At 39.3% G+C, this 16,387-nt stretch overlaps 1 protein-coding gene across 1 annotated transcript in view; it reads right to left on the bottom strand.

Moving 5' to 3' along the window:
- The window catches only part of WIF1 (WNT inhibitory factor 1), an 89,137-nt gene that overhangs the window by 48,082 nt on the left and 24,668 nt on the right, over positions 1 to 16,387 (bottom strand). The window lies entirely within an intron of this gene.

Here is a 16,387-nt window from a genome sequence, read left to right as displayed (position 1 = left end):
TCAACAGTGACTTTTTTCCTGCTTTCTTTTGAAACTGGCCCTAAGAGGAACTTGTTTCAACAACAAAAAGAAAAAGCACCTTCTCATGCAGAGTAGTTATTTAATTATGTCGCTGGCTTGGATTAAATTGACATTGAAATTAACATTTTTAAGGAGAGAATTTCAATCAGCCTAGTTCTTCTGTTCTAGTAATCGTTTTTATACACACTAGAGTAGACCACAGTCAGTGGGCTGGTTGAGGGAGTGGAGTTATTGGAATATAATGGTAATAGTAAAACTTAAAGTCCAAGTAAACACACCCAGGACCACAAGAGTTTTGTAAACTAAAACTGGCAGGAGATCACACAGTTTGGCTTCACATGAATCTGAAATATCTAAGACATTTTCCATTTTTTCCTCCTAGGGTTTGGAACCATCATCGCTCATGCAAACCAGAAACAGACTGGGTTATCTGACAAATCCCTGGCTACTCACTCTCTTTTAAGATTCCTAAAGATAGGAAAGCAATGCAAGAGAGCTATATTGCTATTTTGTATTCGATAAAATGAAAAGTTAGGTTTTGTTTTCTTTTTAATTTTTTTGAGGGAGGGGTATAACAAGGCAGCAGAACAGCAAAGCATTAGAGAATGGAAAAGGTTTTTTTAAAGTTCTTTTGAAGACTGAAAAAAAGGGTATCAGTATAAAGACCATGTAGGCTCTAAACAAAATACAGCCCCGTTCAGCACACATTCACCAGACTGCCAAAATTTCCCTTGGAAAGAGCAATGTTGGTAGGGTAGGAGATAGATGGGCCCCTGGGCTGGATGGCTGGTGTTTGTCAGGTGGAGTAAAATTGAAGCTTTGTTCTCACCAGACACTCCAGAAACTGAGCTCTGCTGAAGTAAAGAGATAAGATGACCACTGCTGAGGTCAAGGAAAACTTCCCTGTCTGCACATGCATGGGAAAGCTCCTTGGGGGTGAAAAAGGGAGGGTGCGCCACCCCATAATAAGTGTGGACATATGCCCCACAGGCCTCTGTGGTGGGATACATCTTAGCAAAAATTTGTGCACACATGTTGGGGAGGATCCTAGGACCAGTCAAGTGTGGAAAATAGAACAAGATAATTGTCCAAAGGTAAACAAAGACCCGGAAGGACTGTCCTATATAAGTGATTTAAATCACCTCTTTACTGCGCTCCTCCTCATTAGAGAGGACGCCGGTACCCTTTCCCTCTGGGTGTGTATTTCTGCCTTGCTTCTGTCTTAAATAAACAGGCTCATCTGTGTGCTCTCCTACATGTTATGCTGTGTCTCTGATAATAAACTTTGTACCTGTTTTTACCTCCTTGAAACATTCTTGCTTTCAAATGGGGATAAGAGCCAGGGAAACTTTGTCTTTAGCCTATAGCTCCTGGTGGTCCAGCAGCTAGGATTCCTGGTTTTTTTCATCCATGCTACCCGGGTTCAATTCCTGGGCACGGAACTAAGGTCTCTCTTCAGGACCGCTCACTGCTGCCTCTCTGAGATCATCGAGAGCAGTGGGGTTTCCGAAAGCTTCATTTCTTTTTATTCCTCAAGGCTTCTGGGACAAGTACCTCCTTCTCAGAATAAGCCTGCCCTAATTGAAGGATTTGTAAAGTTATGGGTCAGTGCCAACCTAAAAACTGGGCAGTAGGAAGAAGGACCATATTGGGCAATAGTGCGTGGGGTAAGGTAAGGGACTGACGAAAGAAAACATCATTACAAGTGGTGCAGCTGGCACTTTGAGGGCTAGGGACAGTCTATGCAGGAGGTATGGGGGAAAAAAACCAGTGTGGAGGAACTCAGGAGCACAGCTACAATGTCTCCTGGACACGAAGAATAATTATTGGAGACCATGGAAGGGCTAATAAAGCAGCAGTATGGATGCAAGTGTTCTAGAGGAGATGGGAGAGGGAGAGTTCAGTTCTGACAAAGGAAAAGGAATACTTTTTCTATTTTTTCCTTCACATCTCAAGATTTATATTTGAATATTTCTTTTCTTAAAGCTTCAGAAGCAGTCATCGGGTATTCACTTAACGGAGGTGGTGGGTGGGAGAGAATGTGCTAAGAGCTATTTCTCTAATAATAATTTAGAAACCGCGCATGTACCCTTACACCTCGTTTATTCTTCATCAGTATCTCATCCCCTTATCCTCTTTCACATAATTCACTTGGTGGTATAGCTCAGTGTATCACATTTTTGGGGGGCAGAATGACACTTATAAAGTGTACCAATAAATTTGGGTAGTACATATAAGTAGCTCAAAAGAGGCAAAGTTAATATTCCATTTCTTTCCGAGTTCTTTATAATTTCTCTCTAGAGGTATATATTTATTACATTCTATTGATAAAAAGTGTTTGAAATTTTTTTTTTTTTTTTTTTTTTTTTTGCGGTATGCGGGCCTCTCACTGCTGTGGCCTCTCCCGTTGCGGAGCACAGGCTCCGGATGCGCAGGCTCAGCGGCCATGGCTCACGGGCCCAGCCGCTCCGCGGCATATGGGATCCTCCCAGACCGGGGCACGAACCCGTATCCCCTGCATCGGCAGGCGGACTCTCAACCACTTGCGCCACCAGGGAGGCCCCTGAAATTTTTAATGGACTTAGAAATGTCAGGAGATAGTCTCAGTGATGGCTTTTAAAATATTTAATATTAGGTCATATTTTTCTTAGTTTAAGCTTCAGGTAAAGAATTGCTTCTGCAATTCTTTAATTTTTTTTTATTGAATCCACATGGACAGTATTAACTTCTTTGATAAAACCCAGAAAAAACAGACTTTCTCCTTTAACTTTGTTTTAAAAAAATGCATTAAACTAACTTGTTAATGGTTATGAGATATGCCTTAATTTGACTTCTTTGTTCATATCATTTCAATTTCATATATCAGAATACTATGTGACAAGATATCCTCCAATAGCCAGTTGTTCTGTTCCTACCTAAGAGCCAAAGAGAAAAAAAAATCTGTAACCTCATAATTAGATTTTCAAAGTCCAAAATTTAGAGAACTAGGCTTACTAGCAAAAGATTCAAATAATAGTCACCACTATAAATTTTTTTTATACTTCAGAAAAAGCCATTGCCTTGAACATATAGCACAATTAGCCTTTTAAATCTTCTAAGCTCCTCTGAATATTTGCTGTTATAAAATTGTTAGTCATCCATGCACCAATCATCCCTCTTTAAGAAAAAGAGAAACAGAACTGAAGCAATTTCCTGGAGACTACTGATGTTGAAAACCCATAATCTGAGGACTGGCTAAATGTATGTGGCCAACTCCAGTCGCCTCCGAGGACCCCTGAGCAATCCTTTTAAACATCCCTAGTTTCTCCCTTCTCCTACACACAATTCCATAGATTCCCCCAAGTCCTCCGCCCCATTCCTGCTGTCTTCACTCAACTGACGACAATATCTTATCCACAATGAAAACAGAGACTGCTAGATAGGAATTCTCTCAACTTTCCTCCGTCTGCCTACAAATAGGCCACATCCACATTCCATCCTGCTTCCTTCCCACATCCTCTGAGACTGGCTCCATCAATAATGTCATCTTCTCTCATCTATAATAATGTGATGAAAAGGTTAAAAACCCAACCCTGTGCCTACCAGGCTATCTTTCTTCCTTCCTATTATTATGATGCTTCCAGAGGAGGCTATACTTGTGGCCTTGGTTTTCTTGCCCATCAGTCTTCAGCTCACTAGAGTATGGCTTTTTCTCTCATTACTATTAAAATGTTTTCCTAAAAGGTCACTGATGACTTTCAAGTTGTTAAATCCATTGAGCACTTTTCTGCCTTAATCTCTCCTGTATTCTCTTAAATTTTTTAACACAGTCAACTTCTCTCTCTCTTTGACCTATACATAGCAACAATCTGGGTTTTCTGTCTCCTTCTCTGATCAGTCTTTCTCTATGACCTTCACATGCTTCTCTTTTTATAACTGCACCTTACAACGAGTTTGGAATGTGGGTCCATACACCATTAGAGAATCCATAGCTTTTCTGTTTATATGTATATGACTGTTCTGGGGGGAGAGTAGACCCTAGCTTTTATCACATTCTTAGAGGAGTCCATGACTCAAAAAAAAAAAAAAAAAAAAAGTTAAGAACCACTGCCTTCAAGGTTGATGTTTCCAGGATACAACTTCCGGTCTGCTCTTCTTGCTTCTGCTCTCTTCTTGGGGTATCTTAATTGTTTCTATGTCTTCGATTTACACCTACATTTCCATGATCTCCAAATTTTTATCTCCAGTTTTCACCCTTCTTCTGAGCTCTAGATTCATATTGAAAGCTGTCTACCAGACATCTACCCTTGGACTTAACATGCTTGAACCAAACTCATTATCTTCCCAATGAACCTGTTCACTTATATGTCTTTAGACAGCAAGCACTCTATAACTAGTGGCCCAAGCTATAAACGTGGCAGTCTTTTTAGACTATTCTTTCAACACCCACCTCCACAAACTTTCACTGATTTCTCAAATCTATTTCCTTCTTTCCTTCCCATTGTTATGACCAAAATTCAGACATTTCTCACTCATGCTCCTGTAATTGTCCCTCAACAAATCTTCCTATTAATGAATGACCTCCAGATGTATCCCCTCCAATCCACATTATCATCCAGTTTTTCCTCCTGAATGCCAGCTGGACCACATCATCGCTCCCACTTAAAACCCTTAATAATTTCTAACCACAAGGAGTTCAGCTACAGCTTTGCGTTGGGCTCTGCCCACCAGCCTCTTCTCTCATGTCTTTCCTCACGAGGCATTGATCCGGTCACAGCAAGCTTTGAATCCACTGAGCTGCCATGCTCTCTCATGAACCCTGCTCCCTCCTCTACACTTGGAATGTCTAGCCCTGCCCTTGTCCACCAGGCAAGGTCCACCTTGACTTACCTCTCCAGACTCAGGTGAAATGTCACCTCTTTGGTAAAACTTTTCCACTCCAGATGCTTCTTTCCTGTCCTCTTCCTTATCTTTACTATTGTGTTTATGCTAACAATCTATTTACTTGGCTTCCCACTCTCCTCTAGGCAGAGGATCTTGTCTGTTCTTATTTGAATCCCCGGTGACTAATATATTTTTTGTGGCTCAAAAATGATTATAAAAAAACAGATACAAGCTTTAAGTCCAATTAGTCATCTCCTTAAAAATAACAGGTAAATCATGTCTTACCAGGTCTAGTCCAAGTCATGAAATTTCTGACTTTAAATGAAACAGAAACCCCAGTATACTTGTGAAGCTTTGATTAAGAGAGGTAGACTGGAATTCTAGTCACAAGTCAGCAGGAAACGGGTGACAATGAGGCCACACACAAGAAAACTAAGCTGCCTCTGAGCTGGCCCTCCACTGAGACAGCTAGCAGTCCAAGTAACACCATCCAGACGCTGGGGTGAATTTGGGTGAGACTTGGGCTACAGTCAGACCAACTTGGCTCAAATTCTAACTCCACTACTTACTAGCTGGCCTTGGGCAAAATCTCAGCCTCTTATTCATTCAACACATATGTATTGAGTGTGCCAGACACTAGGCTTTGTGTATGCCTACAGTGCCAAGGATGAGTAAAAACAGATCTAGTTTTTGTCCTTATGGAGTTTGCAGGCTGGAAGGGGGTTGATCATTAATCATATAATTAAGACTGTGACAAAGTACTTCAGAGGAGAAGTATGTAGAGCTTTGAGAATATGTAATTTGACTTAGCTTGGGGTCAAGAAAGGCTCGCCTGAGGTCTGCTGAATGCACAGAAGTTAAACAGGTGAAAGAGGGAGCAGCATTTTCGGCAGAGGAAAGATCAGGTGTGTAAGTTCTGACAGGACTTTGGCAAGCTTGAGGAACTGAAGGGAGGCCACAACCTACTTTATAGCACTGTTGCAAGGATTAAAATAAATAATGTGTGTAAAGTAGATAGCCAATGTTGGCACACAGTAAGCATTCAACAAATAGTAGGATTAATATGCAAGTCCCTTATTGATGGAGTGTGGCAGCAGTTTCTAGACAGTGGGAGAACCCATAGGTAGAAGGAAGCAGTCTGAGGATTTCTGGGTGTTTGGGGCTGGAGGAGTGTGATCAAGAGGGTTCTCACAGTCCTGAAGGACATCAGCCATGTGCTGTGGTTATAGGGAGAAGAGTTCAAAAGGAGAGAAGTGGCTGTGAAAATAGTCTAAAAAACTTTTCCTTTTCTGCTTATTGTAGACATGGGTTTATAGTTCAGGTTAACCTATGTAGGCAAAATTGCAATTACCTTACTTCTTTAGCTTCAAAACAAGTTAGAAATGTCTTTTCAAACTATTAATTTAGAGGATAGAAGAACAAGTATGACTACACCACAGAGATGTAATCAGAAATATCTAGGCTATGGGAAACTCTATATGCCAAAAACCTAGTCTCCTCAACAAAAATTTGAAGAAATTTAAAAATGAGAGCAATGGAGGGGAAACATAGATTAAAAGAGACCTAAAAGACTTATCAACCAATCACAATACGTGGACCTTATTTTTGGATCCTCATTCAAATAAACAAACCTTTAAAAATGTATGATGTTTATGAGAGATAGTTGGAAATTTAAACACTAACTGGATATTTGTTTGTATTAGAGAATTATTTTTAACAATTTAATAGTGTGGGTTTTTTTAAGTTATCTTTATAGATACATACTAAATATATTTGTGGATGAAATGATAAGATACCTGAAATTGTTTCAAAATACTATGGGAAGGGGAAGTAGTTGGGGAGTACAGATGAAACAAGACTGGCCATGAGTTAATAATTCTTGAATTTGGGTGACAGATACATGGGTGTTCATTTTTCTATTCTGTCTATATTTGTATTTTTTTTTTACATTTTCCATGATGAAAGCGTTTTAAAAAAGAAAATGAAGTCTCATACTGGCATCTATGTTGACTGGATAACCTTCAATTCACAGAGAATAACACATCCCAAGCGATATGGCAATGCTTCCCCTCTGGCCGGATGCTCGTAACTAAGGCTCCCCACCTGCTCCAGACACACTAGCTTCCTGCTGTTGCCTTAACATGCCAGGTATATTCCCACCTGAGGAGCTTGGCACTAACTATTCTTTCTGCTGTGATGCTCTTGCCCCAGATATCTGCACAGCTTGCTCCCTGAATTTTATTCCGGTTTCAAGTAAAATGTCATCCAAGCAGCCTTGCTCGTTCATTGTCTCTGAAATAGCAACACCCACCATGCATATTCTTATTTTCTGCTTTAATTTTCCACATAGCACTTATCATCACTTGATATATGTCCATTTAAACTTTAAAAAATTATGTCTCCTATTCACCACATGGAAAGTAAGCTCTATGAGGGCCAGCACTTTACCTCTTTTGTTCACTGCTGCATCCCTGGCACGTAGAGCAGTGCCTGCCACATGGAAAGTGCTCAATCAATATTCATAGGATAAATAAAAGAAGGAGTAACTAAAGAAAGATCCACTAAATAAAATGACCTATTCTTCTGTTCATGTTTCAATTTGGAAACGTTTTTATTAATTAATTGGAATTAATTTACTTTAAAACCTTTCCCATCATCAGAGCTGTTGGCTGAAATTGATCCCTAGGATAAAAGACAAGATATAGGAAAATCAAACATACTTTTGGAAATAAAAGCACAGTATAATTTAACCACAGTAACATTTTACCTATTGTCTGATTTCTTTCCATTCAAATTGTAATATAGGAAATTGGTTGTATGGGATAAAAAACTGAATTTACTAAGTGTCCATCATTGGATGAATGGATAAAGAAGATGTGGCACATATATTCAATGGAATATTACTCAGCCATAAAAAGAAATGAAATTGAGCTATTTGTAATGAGGTGGATAGACCTAGAGTCTGTCATACAGAGTGAAGTAAGTCAGAAAGAGAAAGACAATACCGTATGCTAACACATATACATGGAATTTAAGGAAAAAAAATGTCATGAAGAACCTAGGGGTAAGACAGGAATAAAGACACAGACCTACTAGAGAATGGACTTGATTTTATGGGGAGGGGGAAGGGTAAGCTGTGACAAAGCGAGAGAGAGGCATGGACATATATACACTACCAAACGTAAGGTAGATGGATAGTGGGAAGCAGCCGCATAGCACAGGGAGATCAGCTCGGTGCTTTGTGACCACCTAGAGGGGTGGGATAGGGAGGGTGGGAGGGAGGGAGATGCAAAAGGGAAGAGATATGCGAACAGATGTATATGTATAGCTGATTCATTTTGTTATAAAGCAGAAACTAACACACCATTGTAAAGCAATTATACTCCAATAAAGATGTAAGAAAAAAAAAACCACTGTATTTAATTTAAGCAGAAGAAAATACAGTCGGTCAGCCAACCATGGATTCAAATTGGATGAAACTGCCGATGCGAAACCGCAGATACACAGGGTTGACTGTATTCATTACACTGAGCCACTTTATATACTAAGGGATGGAGCATCCTCGGATTTGGGTATTTGTGTGCGCTTTTGGAACAAATACCCTGTGGATACTGAGGGGTGACGGTACTCTTATATTCTTAAGTAAGTTCAGGCAAATAGTATTACTATCAGAGTTTCTCTAAGACAAAAATTAAGACTTCTGTAGCTCTTGCCTTGTTTAACACTGTACTATACACTAGACAATATAGGCAATAAATACTACTGACTTAAACCAGTACTTAAAAAAAAATTTATCCGTTGCTTTTGTCAGAAAAGGTTCTATTTCAATACAAGTAGGTGAATATGAGTGTGAGGAAAACTTGTAAATAACTGAACAAATATCTGGGGGAAGAGCAAGCCAGCAGAAGGGATAGTTAGTGCCAAGTCCCTCAGGTGGGATGGCACCTGGGACAATCAGGAAACAGCACGGAGGGAAGTGTGGCAGGACCACAGTGGATAGGCACTGTGATCATGAGCACCTGGCTGGAGGGGAAGCATTGCCCTGTCACAGGCAAAGGGGTCAGATCCTCCCAGTGGAGGAACCCAGGAAAGCTGCTCGTAAGAACAAGATCAGCTCTAAACATCCTCTGGGGCCAGAGGTAAACACTGTGGGTGACATCACACCCTGCTGCTTATCTCCTCTCACTTCTTCGTGCTCCCCCCACCCCAGCCTGTACCCCCTTGCCCCAGTCTAGCCTTGGAGGCGTGGGAAGTGGTCTAGTGAGAAGAGTCAGCCATGGTGCCTTCCAGGTCACAGCTAAGGGAGGAGAGGAATTTTAACTATGAATAAAGATCAGAATTTTTTTTTTTTTTTTTTTTTTTTTTTTTTTGCGGTACACGAGCCTCTCACTGCTATGGTCTCTCCCGTTGCGGAGCACAGGCTCCGGACACACAGGCTCCGCGGCCATGGCTTGCGGGCCCAGCCGCTCCGCGGCATGTGGGATCTTCCGGGACAGGGGCACGAACCCGTGTCCCCTGCATCGGCAGGCGGACTCTCAACCACTGCGCCACCAGGGAAGCCCCCAGAATTTTTACTACTATACAGAAATGGATATTTTAATTACTGAAATGAGAATAGTCTTAGCACGAAAATACTCAGAGGACATTTTATATCTCTAGCTGACTAGTGAAATTCCAGCATCTGCCTGAGGATTCATCCAAAGGCTCAGGAGAAAGAAGCCTACATATAGTAAGTTTGGAGGTGCTGTTGTGAAAAAGATAGTTCTGTGGCGTTTTGCTTATTTAGTGTAATAGTTTTAAGCCCTTAGATTGTTACAGGAGGATGTTTAAGAGCCAAAGACAGGGCAGCATATTTTCCATCTGAATATTAGCCAACCTCATGGCCTCTCTATTTTGCCCACTTAAAATATGTCAGAATATTAGGGCCAATCTGAACCTTCCCTTGTTACTTTTTAATGGTTATGTTACATATTCGCTTTCTCATTTCTAAAAATTATTTCCTGTAGATTATTTATTTAATACTTGCAGTTCCCCTTCCTAGAGGTAAACCTAGTTAATGATAATCACTCTTTTCCAAAAGCACAGTGAATGACAGTGCTTTACAGTTAAGCAGTTTGAGGCAGATGCGAGCAGACACCATGGTTAGTCAAGCTGATTCATTTTTTTTAAAAAAAAGGCACATTAAAGCTGAATCAACTGTCATCTTTTAGTGATGACTGTTGATCTGATGTGATGAGAGAAAGTTCACGCACGTGGATGGGTCGATTCTGCTCCCGGATGGTCTGGGACATCGTTAACTCATACAGACTGATTCTGGGCCTGGCTCAAACTTCTAAGCCTTTGTTCTTGGGGCTCAGAGGACGGCTTTGAAGTTCAGGATAAAGCTCTTCTAACACACCATTACCAAAGAATAACCTTTTGATTATGATCTCATGAAAGTATAATCAATAACTTACATAAGTTAAAACCATGGCAAACAGTGATGGTCCTGTAATTGGACCTTTATGAATTCCATATGTTACAATCTCTGCATTAGCTATCAGTCTTGCATAATACATATACCTCTTCCCCAAACATAGCCATTGAACTTTCTTAAAAGGCCATGAAACTTTTCACAGCTACTGAAAAGAGTTCAGCCTTGAACTCTTCAGGCCCTTAAGCTAGTGTGTGGGTACCTAACGGGCAGGATTTTTTGGAAAGCTTAAAAGGATACTTCCCGCAAATCCAATAGACACTCATTTGTGCAAAGCAATTTAATCAGAGCCAGTAACTTTTTACTTAATTGCATGACTTGTGTGCTTTAAAAAAATATATCAGGGGAATAAAAGACTTTTCCAACAAATCACCGTTAAAATATAAACGGAAAATATATTCATTTAGCAAAAGGCATGCTCTCATGTGAAGTTCTCAAATGACTGGGACCTGGCTAGGAAGCCATTATGTCACTATCTACATTATCTAAGATTTATATTTACTTCTATCTCTCTCTCTCATTGAACTAAATTACATTTTTACTAAATTTAAAATGTGGCTGTTTAGTGTAGCTTAATTAGCTTCACTTTGGGAGAAAGGGCAGTAAGTATGCAAGAGAAGAGAAGATTTAGGAAGAAAAGTACCTAATCCAGGGCCATGGCAGCTAAAAACAAACAAACAAACAAAAACAAACAAAAAACCCCCCAGAGTTTTCTGATCTATGAAAGGGACAAAGAAGAAGTCTAAATTGAAGGAACACTGAATGACAGAATAAAAGATATCCAAAGAAAGATTAGCCCCATCTTTTTGTACTAAACAACAGACCTTTAAATAGAGATAAGTATATAAAGTAAAGAGAGGACACATCAAAGGAATTATTTTGGCATCTTGACCCCCTCCCTCACAACTATTACTACCCCTGCCCCAGTGCCACCTATTCAGTTTTGTTACCTGTTATCATGATTTTTTTCTTTTGGAACATATTTGAAAGTTGGAAACCTAATTTCCAGCAAGTGTATATGCCTTTAGAGTCCTTAGCTCAAAATAGCACTGCTAAATCTTTGTAACTCTACTGTTACTATACAGAACTTCTCCACTTGCAAATATGTTACCAGCTTTCAAATTAAAATTTGAATTACTGACTCACAATGCATTCATTGTACCCATCTACAGAGAAATGTGATATTTGGCTTCATATCTATTTGATTATAATTCCTAGAGGCTGAGACCATAACTATTTACCAATCTCTTTTCAATGATCCAATGTCATTTTATAAAAGTAAATTCAAATATCTCTGTGTGTGTGTGCGCACACACACACACACACACACACACACACACACAAAGGGATAACCAAAGAAGACCGGTAACATCAAAGGGAAGAAGGATCAGGCTTTTTTGTTTTTAACATTTTCAGCTTGACTGTTTTTAAAGAAAATATCAGTGAGCTCGTTTTGTCCCCAGTTGTGACAGAGAATGACACATGACATAAAGAGGCAAAGAAATAGGCCAATGGGAAAAGTGTATGGATGCAAATCAGCAGAGCTGATATGATCTGAATCATGACTTGTGTGAATATGTGGAAATTAAAAAGCACTGAGAAATGGGTCTCCTGTATTCAGGAGGGAAAAAAAGGATGGCTCTGGAAATTATAGACTGGTCAGTATCAATATCTCTTTTAATACCTAAAAGAATAACATTAACACAGAGTCACATGACACAAACAGTGCCTGACTAAACTGATGTCCTTCCTCAAAAGAGAGGACAAGAAGCAATGGAGTGAGTCCACCTCTATTTCAAAACTACTATTGAGTCCTTCCCACAATTGGGGTGTCCAGCCTTTCTACCATTCTATGGGGTGACAAAACAGTCAAATTAAGAGCCACGCCCAAAGCATAAACCTATGTCAGTCTGGTCTGCACACTGGATGGTGTTTCATTCAGAATGGTCTTGGAAAACCAACCTATTAGATATTCTTATTAGTGACTTTTATAAACAAAATGTGAAGTTGCTCACAAAAGCTGTAAACTTTCTTAAATTAAGTAGATTTTAATACTCTAGAAGACAGAAATATCCAAATCTTAACCAATTAAAATACAACACTATTAAAACTAAAAAAAATATGCCAACCACTGAAGCATACTGGGGCAACTGAAACTAGGCAAATCAATCTAGAAAACCATAGTTTATCATAACCTGGATTTGAGTAAGCAATTTTATGCTATCTGAAAAAAGTCAACTTGATTATGAAACTTATTGTGTGTAAAATCCTTCCTTCATGCCATGCATTAGATATAATACTAGTATTTATTTTAAATGATATGAATGAATCCCAAGGATTCAGAGAAGCATACCAAAAGCTTATTAAAACCATTTAAAACAGCTTATGAAGGACAGTTTTTGAAAATTAAGTATCCAGATTGATTACTTTTCTAATTTCGTTTTTGTCTTTAATTCTTCGTAGGTTTTTGTTGTTGTTGTTTGTTTGTTTTTGTTCTTTGTTTTTGTTTTACATATCAGTCTGGAAAACCAGTCTCTGATTTCAGTGAATTTTTGCTACATGGCTGTTCTCAAGTCCTTAAAGGAACAACAAAAAGAAATGAGATTTCGCTGTAGAAAGTAAGATTCTGGATGGATAGAAAGTGAGGGCCATCAACATGATGAAAGTCTGGATAGCTAAACTGACAGGTGAGTTCTTACACAAGGCACTTAAAAATCTGCCCTACATGCTTCCTATGAGAGGCTGAGATTCCTTCCAGCTCTACTAATCTACAGTTGACCTTGAAAGTCTCTTCATTCAAAAACAGCCTCCCTGTCAACATTTCCTCCCCACTCCTCATGCTCTGGACTGGTGCTTTGCCTACTTCTTGTTTCGACTTTTTCCACTCCCAAACTTTATCATTTGTTCATGCTGCTCTGTATCACTCTTTCTAATTCCTCCAAAATTGCTTTGTTCTAAAAAAAAAAAAATCAAACCTTCCATAACATTTACTTCTGAGTTATCTCCCTCCCACAGAACTCTTTCCATCAGCATTTTTTTTTGAAGAATCACCTTGGCATTATCTCTTATGTATTTCTATCTCTAGTGTTTTCTCTGGTTGTGCCATATCACTTTGGTTCATACCCTCAATTTTCTCTGGTTGTGCCATATCACTTTGGTTCATACTATTAGAGGAAATTAAAGTAATAGAAGTTCTAATACCATGAGGAAAAATCATGTTTATTAAATGGAAGAGGGAAGGAAAGGGAGAGAAGCTGTAATTCTAAGATCAGTGGATTCTAGGGGAAAGAACTAAACCCAAAAAAGAGCCAACATTCTAACATGAATTGAGAGGACAACAGAACATAAGGGTCAGTACAAGTTGTGCTAACATAATGTCTTTCTTCCTTCCTAGGTAGTGGACAAAAGACAAAGCCAATCTATGAACCCAGGCCAAAATTTCAAAGTCATGTAAAAACAGTGCTATTTTTAAAGATATATATTATCTGACTACTAAACACTTTTCAACTCTCATTGAAAAATCTGTATCTATAGTTCCTTTTGATGCTGTTGGGATTTCCACAATTTGGGATCTCAGAGAATTTTGTAAACAGATCAGGCTTCACAAAGCCCCTCTAAGGTAAAATGGTAGAAGGTGACATTTTAGAGCTGGAAAATTCTAGATCATATGGGGAAACTGAAGGCCATGGAGGTTAAGTTATAGTTCCACGGCCCATCCAGGCAGGTCTGGCCCAGCATGCTTTCCACAATACCACATTGCCTCCCTACCAACCATTTCCATTATGCTAATATTGAAATTAAAGGGGAAAACCCCACACTGACATTAGCCTGAGATTTGGGGGACTACCATTGTTAAATATCTACCATGTCCTAGGCACTGTGCTGGGTAAAAAATACCATGGCCAGAACTGAGTGGTGCCTATAAGAATCCCATCCAGCTATTGCCCCCAGATTGAACATTAAAGTGTGTGTGTGTGTGTGTGCGCGCGCGCATGTGCTTACGGGACTGGAAAACACAAGAACAGATCAACAGACTTCCTCAGCTCCATTCCAGGAGAAAAACTGTAGACAATTCTTTCCTTCCACATTTTATGGGACCATTGAATTGTGATGTGGTGATGCTACACCTTCTCACAGCTTAAACATTCAGACTAAAACAAAGTGGAAAGTTCTGCTCTGGCTGTCAGAAGATACGTGCTCTTTTGCCAGTTCTGTGGCCAGGTTTCTCTGTGATCCTCAGAAAGTCAGTCATCATCTCTGGTTTTCTTATCTGAAAAGGAAGGTGTCTGAAGGAATCTTTAAGACTCCCTGCCTTTTAAGAGTTTATAATTCTAAGTGGAGGCAGCCTTTGACAAATTCTTCTAAGGTTTAACATAGAGTCCGAGCATTTGGGAAGAATATAGTTCATTCTGCATAGATAACCAGATGGAGAATTGGGCTCAATAAAGAGTTGGTTCTCAGTGTTAAAGTCTTGGCATATTAGATCTGTGCTCTTAGTGATCTAAGACTCATTACTCATTAGAGTAATCTCAGAAGCATATGAAAACCTGGACATTCTCAGCAACAGACATCCTTGGATGACACTTTTGTCTTTATCAATATCTGATGTTTTCAAAGTGCAGAGATATGTTTTGAGAAGGAATTGATGAGATTACTTAGGGCAAGCCAATGGGATGGTTGAGAATGATTTACCTCCATCAGACCTGCCCATTTCCCTTCTGTTCACCACGTGTTCCCGGCAGAAGATCTCACTCAAAGAAGCACGTGAGGGCCCTGCCTTTGAAGTGGCTGCAGAAGATGCTCAGCAGCAGAGAAGCCAGCAGTTTATAAACAATAATTTGAGTCTACCTACCAGGCTTTATTTCCCCCCTGAACATTTTATTCCACAAAGAGCAAATTCAGCAGAAGTTAACGGACACTTCAAAGGCTAAAATGCAGAGTATTTACTCAGATATCAAGACTGCTGGATCAAGTGAAACCAGCTCTTTAGCTGCTTGAGGACTTTCTCTTAAATACTCCCCTTCCTCTCTTTCCCCTTCTACCCCCTTGGATGTTCAGCTATGATTACAAAGTAACAGGTCCTCCCTTTTACAGAACACCCATAAGAATTCCCTTATTTTGATAAATGTAGCAAAATACAACATTCTTCCTCTTAGAAAGATAGCACTTGGAAGTGCTATCTTCTAGCCACTGATGACAATAACTCTCTAGGCTTTGAAGTTGATCTACTTGCTAATCCCTCTTTGCCTTGTTCCTGTCAAAAGTGAGAAAATTATACCACTGAGTGTTGGGAGAATAAATTACTTAATATATTAAAAAAAATTTTGAAGAGTATACATGCAAAAATAAATGTTCCAATCACTGTTATTTCAAAATACTTCTGGATAAATATGTCTAAATGTGTATACGAAACATGAAGAGAAACATAAATATTTATCCACATTCACTTAAAATTAGTAGAAAATGTGTTTTGTTGCTATGTTAAAAAGGAATTACCTGTTTTATTCTTTAGAAATCGCCCACCAGTTGTATTTGTAGACTAGAAGTATAATTTATAATTAACATATATCCGAAGAGTCCTATTTTCACAATTAATAATCATCCCTAGGTAGAGCTTTATACCTTGGCGGACTTAACATCCCTGTATGGGAAGCAAGAGCCACTTACTGATCCCCCACTGCCCCCTACAGTATGAAATTCCCACTAGATGAACTAGTCAGAACTTAGCAAAATGCAGGCACAAATCAACAACCATCAGTACCGTTTGGAAAGCTTCATTTGGAGGTTTAGAAATAAGCCACAAAAGAATACTGAAAAGGACACCCTTGCATAATTCTCTTGGAAGTATGGAGTAGCCAGTGCAAGCCATTCAGCAATAGTGTATGTGCCAAGAGCCTGTACAATGATCCCAGGTACTTTGACTCAGAAATTCCACTTGTGGAACTCAGTCCTAAGGAACTATTATTAATATTATTAATCCTAATATGGAAAAACTTTTATTCATCAAGTTGCTCTTCACAGTATTATTTA

The sequence above is a fragment of the Mesoplodon densirostris genome, chromosome 11 (assembly GCF_025265405.1).
Source record: "Mesoplodon densirostris isolate mMesDen1 chromosome 11, mMesDen1 primary haplotype, whole genome shotgun sequence".
Classification (NCBI taxonomy): domain Eukaryota; kingdom Metazoa; phylum Chordata; class Mammalia; order Artiodactyla; family Ziphiidae; genus Mesoplodon; species Mesoplodon densirostris.
This window is presented reverse-complemented; position numbering and strand designations above follow the sequence as displayed.